The 13,932-nt window shown below is 54.7% G+C and overlaps 1 long non-coding RNA gene across 1 annotated transcript; it reads right to left on the minus strand.

The window, feature by feature from the left end:
- Positions 1-1,912: 1,912 nt before the first annotated feature.
- Positions 1,913-12,041, minus strand: LOC133234596 (uncharacterized). The gene is made up of 3 exons (XR_009732195.1): positions 11,710-12,041; positions 3,128-3,389; positions 1,913-2,820 (listed from the first exon to the last, which is right to left on the minus strand). It is a non-coding gene; the product is annotated as an uncharacterized LOC133234596 (long non-coding RNA).
- Positions 12,042-13,932: the final 1,891 nt, after the last annotated feature.

Genomic DNA, 13,932 nt, shown 5'->3' on the forward strand with positions numbered 1-13,932 from the left:
TGGCCCAGGTCAGTGCAAACCAGACAGTCATTGGCTGGACTGAGTCGTGCAGTCTCATCAGCCCCAACAATATCAGATGCTTCTGAGACCTCTGCTGTCCCTCTGCTCAGCTGACACCAGCCTTCAGAGAACAAGCAAGCCGGAGGATGGAATTAATTTCCTAAAATTGAATGTTATGTCGCCAAGTCACCTCAGGATCTCTTGCCAGGGAGGAAGGAGAAATGGCCATTTGGTCCTTGCTAGGTCTTGATAGCCTGCTGCAGCTTGCACTCAAATGTTTAGTTTGGGGATGAAATGTATGAAATTGTCTTCTCTGTAGCGCAGAGATGATAGACTCTAGGCAATTTTATATGGTTCTATCTATTCAAAATAACTATGAGCATATTGTGCCAGAGGAAAAGGGAGAAAAATACCTCTGTATCTACTTTCTGAGGGATGCGGTATTCCTGAGATTCACAATAGATTATTTTGCATCCAGTGAATTAGCCAAATGCAGTCAATCCTTGAGCAACACAGGAGTTAAGGGTGCCGACCCTTCGTGCAAAATCTGCATATGACTCCAGGTGACCCCTCCGTATCCATGGTTTCTCTATATCTGAGGTTCTGTATCAGAGCATATGACCAACCTCAGATCACATAGTAAATAGTATTTACTATTGAAAAAGGGAGCTTCCTAGGTGGCTCAGATGGTAAGGAATCTGCTTGCAATGCAGGAAACTAGGGTTCAGTCCCTGGATTGGGAGGATCCCCTGGAGAAGGGAAGGGCAACCCACTCCAATATTCTTGCCTGGAGAGGTCCATGGACAGAGGAGCCTGGCGGGCTGCAGTCCATGGGGTTGCAAAGAGGTGGACACGACTGAGCCCCTAAGCACATTCACGTGTCAATAAATCCTGCATCTACTGGGTTGGCCGAAAAGTTCACTTGGGTTTTTCTGCTCGTAGTGAAGAACCCGAATGAACTTTCTGATCAGACTTTTTTGCCAACCCAGTAAGTAGACTTTCGAAGGTCAAACCTGTGTTGTTTAAGGGTTAACTGCATATACATTTAATGACAACCTCAGAGACACACTTGTCAGAAGGGCACCAGGAAATGTGAGACTAACATGGCCCTTATAGAGATGAATATGAAAATATATACAAAGAGTTATAAACATGCTGATGCCTATTGGTCTTGAGATTGTACTTTTGGAAATGTGTTCCTAAGAGACAACCCCCACACACAAGAAACCCCGTACTATGTTAGTGGGAAGGTAAGTTGGTGCATGCACTATGGAAAACAATATAGAGACGGCTTAAAACACTAAAAGCAGAGCTACCATCTGACCTGGCGATCCTGCTCCTGGGTACATATCTGGGAAAAACAAAAACACTAATTTGAAAAGATACATGCACCCCGATGTTCATAGCAGCACTATTTACAATAGCCAAGACATGGAAGCAGCCCAGCTGCCCATCAGCAGATGATTGGGATAAAAGGATGTGCCACACACACACCCCTCCCCCCGCCCCCCACACACTGGAATATTGTGTGTGCTGCGTCTGCTTAGTCACTCAGTCGCTTCCAACTCTTTGCGACCCCATGGACTGTAGCCTGCCAGGCTCCTCTGTCTACAGAATTCTCTAGGCAAGATACTGGAGTGGGTTTGCCATGCCCTCCTCCAGGGGATCTTCCCAACCCAGGGATCGAACCCAGGTCTCCTGCCTTGCAGGCGGATTCTTTACCATCTGAGCCACCAGGAGGTGCCATACACACACACGCATGCACACGTACACGCGCACGCGTGCGCACACACACACACACACAGGAATATTACTCAGCCATAAAAAAGAACGAAATACTGCCAACTGAAGTCATGTGGGTTGACCTAGAGAATGTTATGCTTCGTGAAATAAACCAGACAGAGACAAATACTATGGAATATCACTTACATGTGGAATGTAAAAACTAATACATTTGAATGTGTATACAGAACAGAAACAGACGCACAGACCTAGAAAGCAAACTGTGATTGTCAAAGTTGGAAGGAAAGGAAGGAGGAACAGGGGTTGGGATTAACAGATACAAACTGCTGTATATAAAATAGACGAGTAACAGGGATATACTGTATAGCACAGGGAATTATAGCCATTATCTTGCAATAACCTATGATGGAATATAATCTGCAAAAATGCTGAATCATTTCACTATACACCTGAAACTAATACAATATTGTAAATCAATTATACTTCAATTAAAAAAAAAAAAGGAAAACCACCCAAGAGAATCAGAACTGCATTTTCATGAAGATGTTCACTGCAATGTGAGTCAGGCTCTGGAAAAAACAGATATCAACCTTGACTTCCAAAACCAGGGGGATAAAGCGAACCCCTAATGAGCCCCAGGGAAGCAGACGCTGGTGTGTTTCAGCTCACAGCCGGGTGGTGCCCAAGCCCCCTGGGGAGGGAAGACACCACCCTCGGTGACCCTGGCACGGGAAGGTTTTCCTCCAGAGAATGTCACTTGGCTTGGTTGCCCTGCAGTTAAAATACGTCAGTTTCTCTACTCCAGACTGGAAGCTTCAGGGATTAGACCAGTGTGCGTGTGTATGTGTGCGTGCCCGCACACTTTTTTATAAACTAGAAAATGGAGATGGCTAATGAAACATGACAAGATGAAAAAGCAGAGAGCAGGCGTGGTCGTGCCTTTGACTACGGTGGGCAGAGCGCAGACGAGGCGGGCGGGGCGTGGTGGATCAGAGGCAGTGGGGGCCGGGGCGGGGCTCACACCGCTGCTTCTCCCTCTTGTCAAAGTTGACTTTTGTGCTTGATGCTCCTATAACTCTTTTTTTAAGGTGAAAAACAACAAAAAAAAGACAGCTGCAGCCACTCTGTGCTCAGACTTGTGGGGTGGCCTCATACTTCCCACCCCTGCCAGAGCTCCTGGGATCCCTCCTAGGACTTCTCGGAGCCTTGAGGGGACCGAACACTGCTGCCCTCTTCTGCCTCAGTGCCCCCCACTGATGCCATGACCCCACCAGGCGTCGGGGGAGGGGACAGAGGGAGAAAGAGGGCCTACCGGAGAGGCCTGGGGCTTGCGTCTGGAGTGCAGAGATTACCCCCGACTGTCGGGACGCGCTGTCTCCCCTACCTGTGCCAGTGACACCTCGTGTCTCCTCCCCATCAGCCGTCCTCTCCAGGCCTGCAGCTCCTTGTGGGGAGGGGTGGGCTGACTGCCCCCAGCTGGCAGCCGCCTCCTGGTCCTGAGGTCCTGGGTGCCCTCCTTCCTCCCTGGATGCCTTGGACCAGTCGTTGCCCAGGGTCCTGGAGCCCGGGGTGGGCTGGTGGGTTCAGGCACGGGCGCGCTCTCTCGGGCCTCCCTTCTGGATCTGACGTTCGATGCCTTTTTGATCCTAAGGGAGAGGGATTAGCCCCAAGGGAGAAATAGAAAGGAGCTCTGTGGGGGCTGCTCCCCGAGAGGCTGCCAAGGATGGGGGAGAGGAGGGACTGAGATCCGGGGAGCTCTCTGTGCTGCTCTGGGCCTCCCCCAGCGAAGCATCCCCACGGGCCCCCACTCCCTTGTGACACCATGTCTGGAGCGGTGGCAGCAGCCGCTGTGTGTCTCAGGGCTGCAGAACAGGGAGGCCAGGCCGGCGCTCGGAATCCTTAGGACCTGTCAGCTGCAGACATGTCTGAGCTCATCGTCAGCCATGAGGAATGAAGGGTCTCTCTCAGGCAGGCGCCAGAGAGATTTTCCAGTGGCCTCCAGTGACCTCGATGTGGCCAGCTCTGAGGGCTGCCTGGGTGACTAGTTCCAAAAGCTCCCCAGGAACATTTCTGGCTCCACTGGCCCCTGTCCAGACCCGGAGCCCTGAGGACACCTGGAGACGTCCCTGCCTCTGGCTTGTTAGGCACAGCACCATCAGCTCCTTCCTCCAGGGTGCTGTTGACCATCTGCCTCTTCAGCCCCTCAGCCATATCCTCCGGTTGGGGCCGTATCCTTTCCCACCTGGACCACCTCCCAGGTGGCCACCAAGCTCAGGTCTCAGGTCCACTCTGAGCCTGGGCAAGCTGCCTAGACCTCCACTCTGACCATGCCCCTGCCCTGCCCACAGCCCCCTGACTCAGCAGCCTCAGGGTACGGGCCTGGGGCTTGTGTTCACGGCCCTCTTTACTTGCCCCCTCCTCGAGCTGCATCAGTGGCTCCTCTTGTCATCCAAACTTTATTCAGGCCTTTGCATCCCCCACCCCATGCTACCCTCCCCTACCTGGTTACCTGTATCCTCCAGAAACTCTGCTCACCTGTCCTCTCCTCCAGAAAGTCTTCTCTGACCACCATCCTCATAAAACTCCTCATCCTCTCCCCTTGTGACCCCACCTCCACCCCAGTCTGAATGAGCTTAGTTCAGAGCAGCAGTCAGTTAGGTTGAGCAGGTGGCAGTGAACGAATGAATGAGTGAATGAATGAATGGATGAATGAATGAACAAATGAGTGAGTGAATGAATGGATGAATGAATGAACAAATGAGTGAGTGAATGAATGAATGGGTGAGTGAATGAATGAATGGGTGAGTGAATGAATGAATGAGTGAATGACCATGTGGATGCTTGAGCTTAGAGGTGCCTCCGCAGGGCTTGGGGTTGCAAGAGTGCAGCCCCCAGGCCTTTCTCCCCAGGGTCCCTCATGACAACGCTGGCCTCTGCCTCCTTCCCTGGAGCCCCTCTCCCCCAGTGGAAAGTGGAAGTGAGGCCTCTGGAGCTTGCAGCAAGGCCACGGCTCCAGCCCTTTCCCTTTTGTCCTGTCAGCGTGGGCCTGAAGGCTGCACCTCCCCGGCTCCGGGAGGGGGGCCAGGATTAATCGCCCTGTTTCTGGAGGAAGGATGGGGCCTCATGGCTGGTGAGGAGCTGCAAGGAGAGTGACCTGGTGTCACCTCCCCGGGGGGCCCTGAGGACACGTGGGGACAGGGGGCTGTGTCCCTGGCAGGGGGGCTACTCACTGCAGGCTCCCCCTCCCCTGCTTCTGCCAGGTACCCGTGAGCCACACAGGGACCCACCCCCAGGGCGGCCGGCATTAGTATTCCCAGCACAGGCGCCTGCAAAGAAATGACTCACCCTCTGATTGACTAATTTGAAAGTAAGCTGTTTTTGCTGCAAGTGGGAAGGTTCAGTGAATCTTAAAAACTAAGCGATGGAGATTTTATTCCTTGTTCTAGACCTTTCCTTCTGCGGGGAAGGCGGCTCTGCCACAGCCTCTGTTTATCATAATAGAAATGTCTTTTGTTGGCTCACCTGCAGTGGGGCGCGGGTGGGACTCGAGTCTCAGCTCGGCTCCCACCTGCCTCGTGACCTCGGCGAGTTACTTAACCGCCCCAGGATGCCAGGAACAGCGTATAATAAGGATAAAGCCTCAGGAAACACAAAATTCAGCCGGGGAGGAGGCCCGGGGCTGCAGAAACAGGATGAGACTCTGGCCCGTCCACCTGTCCATCACGACTCCTCCTGTGGGGTGGTGGGCTGCCAAGAGGGGGTGTATGCCCCCACGTGTCAGGGGGCTTAAGGTATGAGGGGGTATTTTCACCCCATTTTACACATGGGTAAGCCAACAGGCACAGAGAGGTTATGTGACCCACCTATAGTCACAGGTTCTAGGTACAGAAGGTGGAGTTACAACCCCGGGCCATTGGCCGCAGTCTGATTTTCCAGTTTAGGTTACCTCCTTGAGTTAGAGAGGTGGACAAGGGCTGGATCTTTGAAGCTGGACCTTTTACCGATGTCCTGTGGCAGGTGGGGAGTGAGAGATCAGATGTGAACACACTGCAGGAAGCAGGAAGGCCCTGGAGGAAGCATCCGAGGAGTGGAGGCTGAGAGCAGAAAGTGGTCGGGCTGGGGTGATGGCAGAGGAGAGAACAATGTGGTCAAATTCAAGACATGCCTCCAAGATGGACCCAATAGAACCCTGGCATTCATTAGGGAGGAGATGAGAAAAAGAATGATCAAGGGGCTTCCGAGAGTCTGGGTTGCACACGTCATCTTCAGGACCCTGACCACCTGCCATGACTGTCCACGCCTCATGGCCCTCCTGCCCCTCCTCTCTGACTCCCTTCTTTAGACGCACTGTCTACGTGTACTGTCCACTGACAGCACAGACGGGGCAAGCCCAGGGAGAGGGACAGTGGCTGCCTCGGCCCAGGCCTCCTCTCATGCCTCCCCGGGACGGCGTGGGGACCGAGCAGGTCAGAATACGAATTTCCCAGACCCTGGGCTCTCAGGTCACTGGGTGTGATGCCCTCTGTTTGCTCCATGACTTTGGGAGAGCTGGTCAAACACAGAGTGCCTCCGCGTCCACTGCTGCAAGTGGGGCTCCTAGTGACAGCTGAGCATCACGTGTTCTTACCGTTGGCACTTCTCAGGCCTTTCAAGGACCACAGTCACCACCTTCCTCCAGGGCTGAGTAAGAGAAGGCATACACTGAGCCCGGGGCCCGACACAGAGGAGGCACTTGGTAAAGATGTGCTGTGATGCTGCTTTTTTCTTGCTCGCTGTGTGTCTTTGGGCAAGCAGCTCTGCCTCTCTGACATGCAGCTGTTTTTTGTCTGCAAAGCTGTGATAACATTTCCCAGGGTGTTCAGGAGGTCTTGACTAGGTGGCTCGTAGAAGACTCTTGGCACGGGGCCTGGCCCCTTTTAAATGCTCCATCAGGGTTCGGTGGTGATTATAAAGTGGCAGGGCTGGGACTGGCACGCGGCCCTGGGCAGGCTCACCCGCTTTGCAGCACCAGCCTCTTCTGCAGCCACCTCACCTTCCCTGGGAAGCTCTTTTTTCTCCGGCAGCACAATGATGAGCAGAAAATTGAAAAACTTCGTCAAACTAGCATATTACTTTCCTCGGGTCCCCCTCCTCCTCCCCCACCACCGAAACACAAGCCGCAGATAACACCTTCCCAAATAGGTTTACTGAAGTCAACCCATTACAAGTGCGGACACGCTTGCAGATAACAGAAGCCTGTGAGTTCTTAATATCCTGCCCGGCATGCAGGAGGAATAAATGAGGGACGGAGGCGAGACAGCCTTGACTGCAAATATTCTGTCGTGTCCTTCAGCCATCCATCAGCCCATGTGTCAGGCAGTGTCTCTGGCCCTGGGTTTGGGAAATATGGTCGCCATAGGGATGGAGTCAAATGCATCCTTTCAAAACAGATCTGCTTAAAATTCATTAACTTAGACAACTCCACCAGAAGAAGCAATCAATTCCTTGAACTCTATAATCATGCTTCTCACAGGGATCTTTTTGCCTCGGTGTCGGTTAAGCTAATAAAGGCTGTTTGGGTCCAGTGGAAAGAGAGGCGTGAGAGGGCATGCGGCAGGCAGTCGAGCCTTGATGTTCTGTGTCCAGCTCGGACCCAATTACTTCCTGGTGTATTTGTCTCCTGAGTGAGTCATCCATCACGTCAGCCAGGGGTGGGGGGTCTGCTCTGTCCCTGCTGGGCGCCGGGCTGGGGCCAAGGCTGCCAAGCAGCCCGGCAGTGGTGTCACTCACAGGGGCTGCAGTGAAGTGAGGAGATTCAGGGACAAGTGTCTGCGTTCACTCTTGGTGATCTCATTCAGCACGTGGCCGTAAATCCCACTCGCTTGCTGACGAGTCCAGAATTTACATCTGCAGCCCAGGACCTCCTCGCTGAAGACCCTGCCATCCCAAGGCCCACTCTGCATCTCTACCAGCATGTCCAACGGGCATCTTCGCAAACCAGCCGCATCCAGGGGCAGCCAGACCTACCTGGGGTGCTTCCCACAGCTCAGGCTGGAAATGGAAGGTACCTCTGAACTCTCCTCCGACTCTCACATCCCACGTCCAGCTTGTTGGGAAGCCCCGCGGGGCCTGCCTCCCAAGACCAACCAGATTCCAGCCCTGTCTCTGGGCCCAAGCTGCCTGCCCCACCTCATCTGGAAGACTGTGGGAGTCCCTACCTTGTCTCCCTGCTTCCGTCCGTGGCCCTCCCCACCACTGCCCTGATCTCAGCCCGACTGGAGGACTCCTTTGCACATGTAAGCCACAAAGTCTCCTGGGTTACCCACTTGTCTCTGAAACCCTCCAGAGTGCCTATGCCGCCCCTCCTGGCCTGATACTCGTCGCTTCCTTCACTCCACAGCAGCCATCACAAACAGCCGGCCACGCTTACATGCCCTTCCCAGGTCTGAACCCAGGTCTTCCTTCATCACCTTCTCTGATATTGTACTTCCCTCTTAGCACTTCCGCTAGTACCAGTCTCCACCAGTGAGATGTCAGAGCCACAGAGTGGGAGGGAGTTGGGGGCGGGGTCTGTGTGGTCCCTGCAGCGTGCCCTAGATGTCCCGTGGAACACGGTGGGCACTCAGGAAGTATGCAGGGAATGAATGAATGAGCATATGAAAGAAACATCTCTCTTTCTCCAAAGGGCTGCCCCCTGCCCAACACGGAGTCGAGCTCTCGGCTCCATTTGAAGGCTTCCAACCACAGCTCTTTCGCTATGGTGACGTCTTCTCCCACCTGATGAGCTGGACGCTGGCCCCCATCCGACCTGTCCCACCTGTTACCTCTGCCCCTTGTCACGTGTGGTGTGGACACGGGCACAGTCAGCCGCCTGCTCTCCATGCCCCTGCCTCGTGATTCTCTTCCAGAAACTTCCATTTCATGTTCCCCTTCCGATCACCGGTTCCCCTGGGACAGCCCCCCTGGCTATCCCTGGGATAGCTCAAGTCAAATTAAAATCTCCTTCTCTTGCCCCTGCCTCCTAACCTGCTCCAACAGCATCGTTCCCACCCCATGGTCCAGAGGGAAATTTGGGGACCCTGGGTGCCTCCCCACCCACCATCCATCCCCACTTCCCTCTGCCCCCTCCGCTGGACTCCCAGGCCACCACGGCTTCTTAGCCACTGTCCCACCAGCCTGCGAAGCCATGCGCCACCCCCACCCCCCACCCCGGCCCCAGGCACCAGCAGAGCGAGAGCAGGGCCGCGACCTCTGGGATGGAGCGGCCACCAGGGTAGCCCAGTGCTGGCGCTGCTGGGTAATGGGGTACCACTTATACATTCAGCAAACCCCATTAAGAGGCACAGGAGCACAGCATGGCCTCAGGACACGTGCAGCGAGCCCGGAAGCTTCCGGGCGGTGAGCCTCGCACTCTGTTGATACAATTCGGTTTGATCCACTTAACAAACATCGACTTGGTGCCTGCAGCGGATGCAGAGCGTCAGGCCAGGCCCTGCAGGAGGCCCCATCACTGGTCCCAGGGCCCTCGGTTGCTGTGGCCTCCGCTGCCCCGCCGGCGCCCTGTTCTTGCTCCCCGGCCTCCTCCTCCCGTCCCTTCCTCCCCTCCTGTCTCCTCCTCTGCCGCTTCTGGAGGCTTCTCTGAAGATCCTCCGTGCCAGGCGCCTCAGTTCTCACAGTCAGCCCCGCTGGGTGGAGGGGGACAGGAAGGGCAGGCGTCCTCAGGGTTTGCGTGGTGGCTGGTGGCTGTGCTGTGACGTCTGAGGAATGGGCTTCTGGGCTGGGAAGCTGCCTGGTCCAGGCACAGGGAGGGGGCCTGGGGGCTTCCAGGTGACCAGAGCACGTGGGGGCCCCAGAGGGCAGCAGTAACCACAAGGGGTCCCATCACCGGCCATTGCTCCTGGCACTGTGATGGTGCGTGTCTAGGACCTCTATAGGAAATGAGGCCAGGAACACGTGTAACTGATGGAGGTGGGCCCGGAACAGGGGGCTCAGGATTGGAGGGAACGCCCGTTCATCTCTGCCTCCTCCCTCTGCTCAAGGTCATGATGACACAGTTGCGAATCAACCCAGACCTCAGGCTTACTACATGCCAGGCACCCGTCCAGGCACCTTCGTGTGTATGCAAACTCCCGAATGCCAAGGAAGGGGCTGCTAGTATCCCTGTTTTATGTATGGAGAAATGGAGGCACAGAGAGGTTTAGCAACTTGGCCAAAGTCACACAGCCAGGGAGTGGCAGAGCCGGGGTTCAAACCCCGGGGGAAGAGGACCCAAGAGTGTTTAAGATGTGGGTGAACAGGCTGAAATTGTCCCCACACACCTCTGACAAGGGGAGGGTGGCCAGGGGTGCTGGGGCAGAGACAGAAGCTTTCTTCTCAGCCGGCCCTTTGGCCTGACAATGCTGGTTGTGTGCGTGCTCAGTCGTGTCCAACTCTGTGACACCAGGGACTGTTGCCCACCAAGCTCCTCTGACCATGGAATTTTCCAGGCAAGGAGACTGGAGTGGGTTGCCATTTCTTGCTCCAGGGGATCTTCCGGGCCCAAGGATGGAACCCGTGCCTCTTGCGTCTCCTGCTTTGGCAGGTGGATTCTGTACCACGGTGCCACCTGGGAAGCCCTTGGTGAGGGAGAGAAGTGAATTCTCTCAGCCATCTGTATTCCTTCATTTGTTCGTCCACCCATTCATTCATTCCTTCACCAAACAAAGTGAACACGGAGCGCTGGGGACTCAGGGATAACTCAGACACTGCATGTCCCTCGCTCACGTTGCCACCCAGACATCGGGCTCCAGGAAGCCAGTGGCGTGATGAGAGAGTGCCCCTGGGGGCCTGTGGGCAAGGAGGAGAGGGGCAGGCTGAGACGCAGCCGGGAAAGCGAAGCATCTCTTTTGTTGTGTCTGGGGGGAGGCTGAGAGCTAAACTGCCGGTGGAGGGGAGCAGGCTCAGACACCCCTGTGGCCCAGACTCACCCGCCTCCGACTTTGCTTTCCCTTGCCTCATCTCTCTCGCCCACTTCTAATTTATCTGACTGCTGTGGTGTCACTTCCTAAGCCCTCCTAAAGCCTCTGCAGAATGAAGTGGGGATAAATAACATCACTGCCGTCAGCCTCGGCCCAGTGGGACTGCCGTCAACCCCAGGCACATCTGCCCAGAAGGTGACCAGAAAAACTCGGAACATAATCAAGCCGAGGCTCAATTTTTCTACTGTGGCCGGGGGACTGAGACTACATCCCTATCCACAGCTCACCTCCTCTGCCCCGCAAAGTTGGCCAAACCGAATAAAAACAAATATACGTGGTGGAGGAAGTCAAATTGTTGAACAAGAGTGTTCAGCCTTGAGAAACTGGCCTCCACGTCGACTGGCTTTCTGAGCCACTCTCTATCATTAAGATGAAGAGGGAATTCATTCATCTTATCTGTATTTTTGTCCTTTGCTGCATAGCATCTTCCCCTCCACTCTCTCCAAATAAAAAGCGCACTTGACCCTGGGTTAGAGAGCAAGGGGCCCCCTCCCACCCCTGGCTACCCGCCCCCACCCCCAGCTCACATCTTGAATGCAGAGCAACTTCCAAGACTGTGTCCAGTTTCTCTCCAGATTTTTCTAAATGATGAGGGTTCTAAACTCTGACAGCTGGGAAAACTGATCACCCGCCCACCCTTCCCAAGGGAGGCTGCAGTGGGTCTCTTGATGGATTCAAGGGAAGGTTAGTCCAGACCATCTATATGCCCTAAAAAAACTCTTGAGGGACTTTCCTCGTTGTCCAATAGCTAAGACACCACACTCCAAATGCAGGGGGCCTGGGTTCCATCCATGGTCAGGGAACTAGGTCCCACACGCGGCAACTAAAAGATGGTGCGTGCCTCAACGGAGATCAAAGACCCTGCGTGCTGCGACTAAGCCCTGGCGCAGCCAAATAAATACTAAACAAACAAACAAGCCAAATAAACCTGGACTCTTGCTACTGACAATTCAACCCCTACTCATCTTACCGTCGCGCGTCCCTCAGATCAGCGTCTTCTAAACACAGCCGTGGACCTAAGATCCAAAGATCAAACAGAAGGCCCCGAATCACGAGCATCTCTTTCACCCTCTCATCAACAACCAGAGCGATGGCACACTTGGGCTGCTTAGTGGAGAGTTAGGCGGCGTTAACCGCGGTGGCTTCGCGGCTTTCGCCATCTCCCAGGGACACATTCAGCCGTATGAATCTGGCGTCCACGGCTTCTCGGCAGGTTCCCATGCTGCCCCACACTCCCCGGAGACTGTGGAAATGACCCTGAAGGCAGCGGTCTTTGATCTGCCATCTGATTGCGCAGAGACTGTGCTTTCCGCTGGGCTGAGCGGAGCAGGGCACTCTGTGCTCTCTGGTCTCTGGTGCTGCTCCTTTCCAACGTGCACGACCCGCTTGTAAATGTCACTGCCAAGGGGTTGGTTTCTTGTAGCTTCTTGTTCGAGAAATCACCCAAGGTTGGTTGGTTTGCTTTTAACCAAGTACTAGACTAATTTCTTGAATGGTTTTAAACCAGCATCCAAGACTGCCTTCCACACTCAGGTGGCGGCAGCCACCTGTGGACTCGGTCATGTTTGGAAGGACGGCTCTTTCCCAGAGCAGCGCTTAGCCTGCACCGACTGTGCCCAGTCCCTTCCCAAAGCCTGTAGGGAGGAACTCACCTGGTTCTTCCAAAAATCCCATCGGCAGGGGACCATTTTTTCTTTTATTGAGGCAAAATTCACATAACATACAATGAACCCTTTGAAAAGGAACAATTCCATGGCATGTCAACCACCAATCTACCTGTGTCTCTGTGGATTTACATACAATTGGAATCACACAGCATGTGGTCTCTTGTGCCTGGCTTCTCCTAGTTCATGTGTCTTCAAGTTCCGTCCACGCTATAGCCTGTATCAGAACTTCACTCCTTCTCACGGCTGAGGAATCATCCACTGAGCGGAGAGGTCCCATTACGTTAATCCAAGCCTCTGTCCATGGACATTTGGGTTGCCTCCATCTGCTTGCTAGGGCTCCCCTGGAGGCTCAGATGGTAAAGAATCTGCCTGCGATGCAGGAAACCCGGGTTGAATCCCTGGGTCAGGAGGATGCCCTGGATAAGGGAATGGCTACCCACTTCAGTATCCTTGCCTACAGAATCCCGTGGACAGAGGAACCTGGTGGGCTTCAGTCTAATGGGGTCGCACAGAGTCAGACACGACTGAGCGACTCACACTTTCACTTCTTCTGGCTCCTGTGAAGAGGGCTGCCATGAGGATGCTTGCACATGTATTAGTTTGGGGCTATTCCCCATCATCCCCGTTCTGTAGATGAGAAGACCGAGGTAGGTCCTAAGAGGTCCTGTGACTCACCCTACCTGCACGGGACCTGCATGGAGAGTGATGGTTTTGGGGGCCTCCACGGAGATGCGGGTCCCGGCCTCATGAGTCTGAAGGTCCTCATCACACGCATGGCGTTCTCCCTGCTTTCAAACTTTCACTCCACATTCCGTTTTCAAGCTGTGATCCTGGTTCCCACGAGAAACACCATCTAAGACTTAGTACGCTCTGAAAGTTAGACCAGGCATGCTGGAGAGTCTCCAAATCCCCTCCTGTCAGCATTCCTGTGTCTTTGATGTGTCTCACTGGCGGGGTTGACCCTCAGCAGGAAGGTGTGAGTCCCAGAGGCTGATGAAGGATGCTGGGGGTGGTGGGAATGGGAGCCGGGTTGCTGGGGGCCTCAGGAGTGTAGCGATGCTCCCAGCCGGAGGCCACGGAGTCCACGATCAGTCCTGGGGGCAGGGTCACCCCGGGCTCCTCCTTGGGTGGGCACAGCCCCAGCCAGCAAGAGTGACAGAGGCTGCCTGCTGGAGTAAGGCCCAATGAGGGCAGGGCCCCCCCAGACTCTAGACAGATGGCTAAGAACGAGCCTCCCATTTCCTCCTTGAGAAAACGAGGCACAAATGTCGCAGCTCACCCCACGCCACACAGCAGCTCAGGGGCAGAGCTGAGATGCGGGCAGCTGGGGTGAGAACGGAGTGGGGGGCGTGGGAGCCAGGGGATGGGGGAACCCCTGGTCCATGAGAGGTGGCGGGGCCAGATGACAACCCTGTCTTTCAGAAGCATCCTGGGCCGCATAGGCTCCTGCAGAACATTGACAAGGAGGCTGCTCCAGTCCGAGCTGGTGGACCGGCCAGATCCACGGCATCACCTGCGACTGAGAG

Source organism: Bos javanicus, chromosome 21, assembly GCF_032452875.1.
Source record: "Bos javanicus breed banteng chromosome 21, ARS-OSU_banteng_1.0, whole genome shotgun sequence".
In the NCBI taxonomy this organism is placed as follows: domain Eukaryota; kingdom Metazoa; phylum Chordata; class Mammalia; order Artiodactyla; family Bovidae; genus Bos; species Bos javanicus.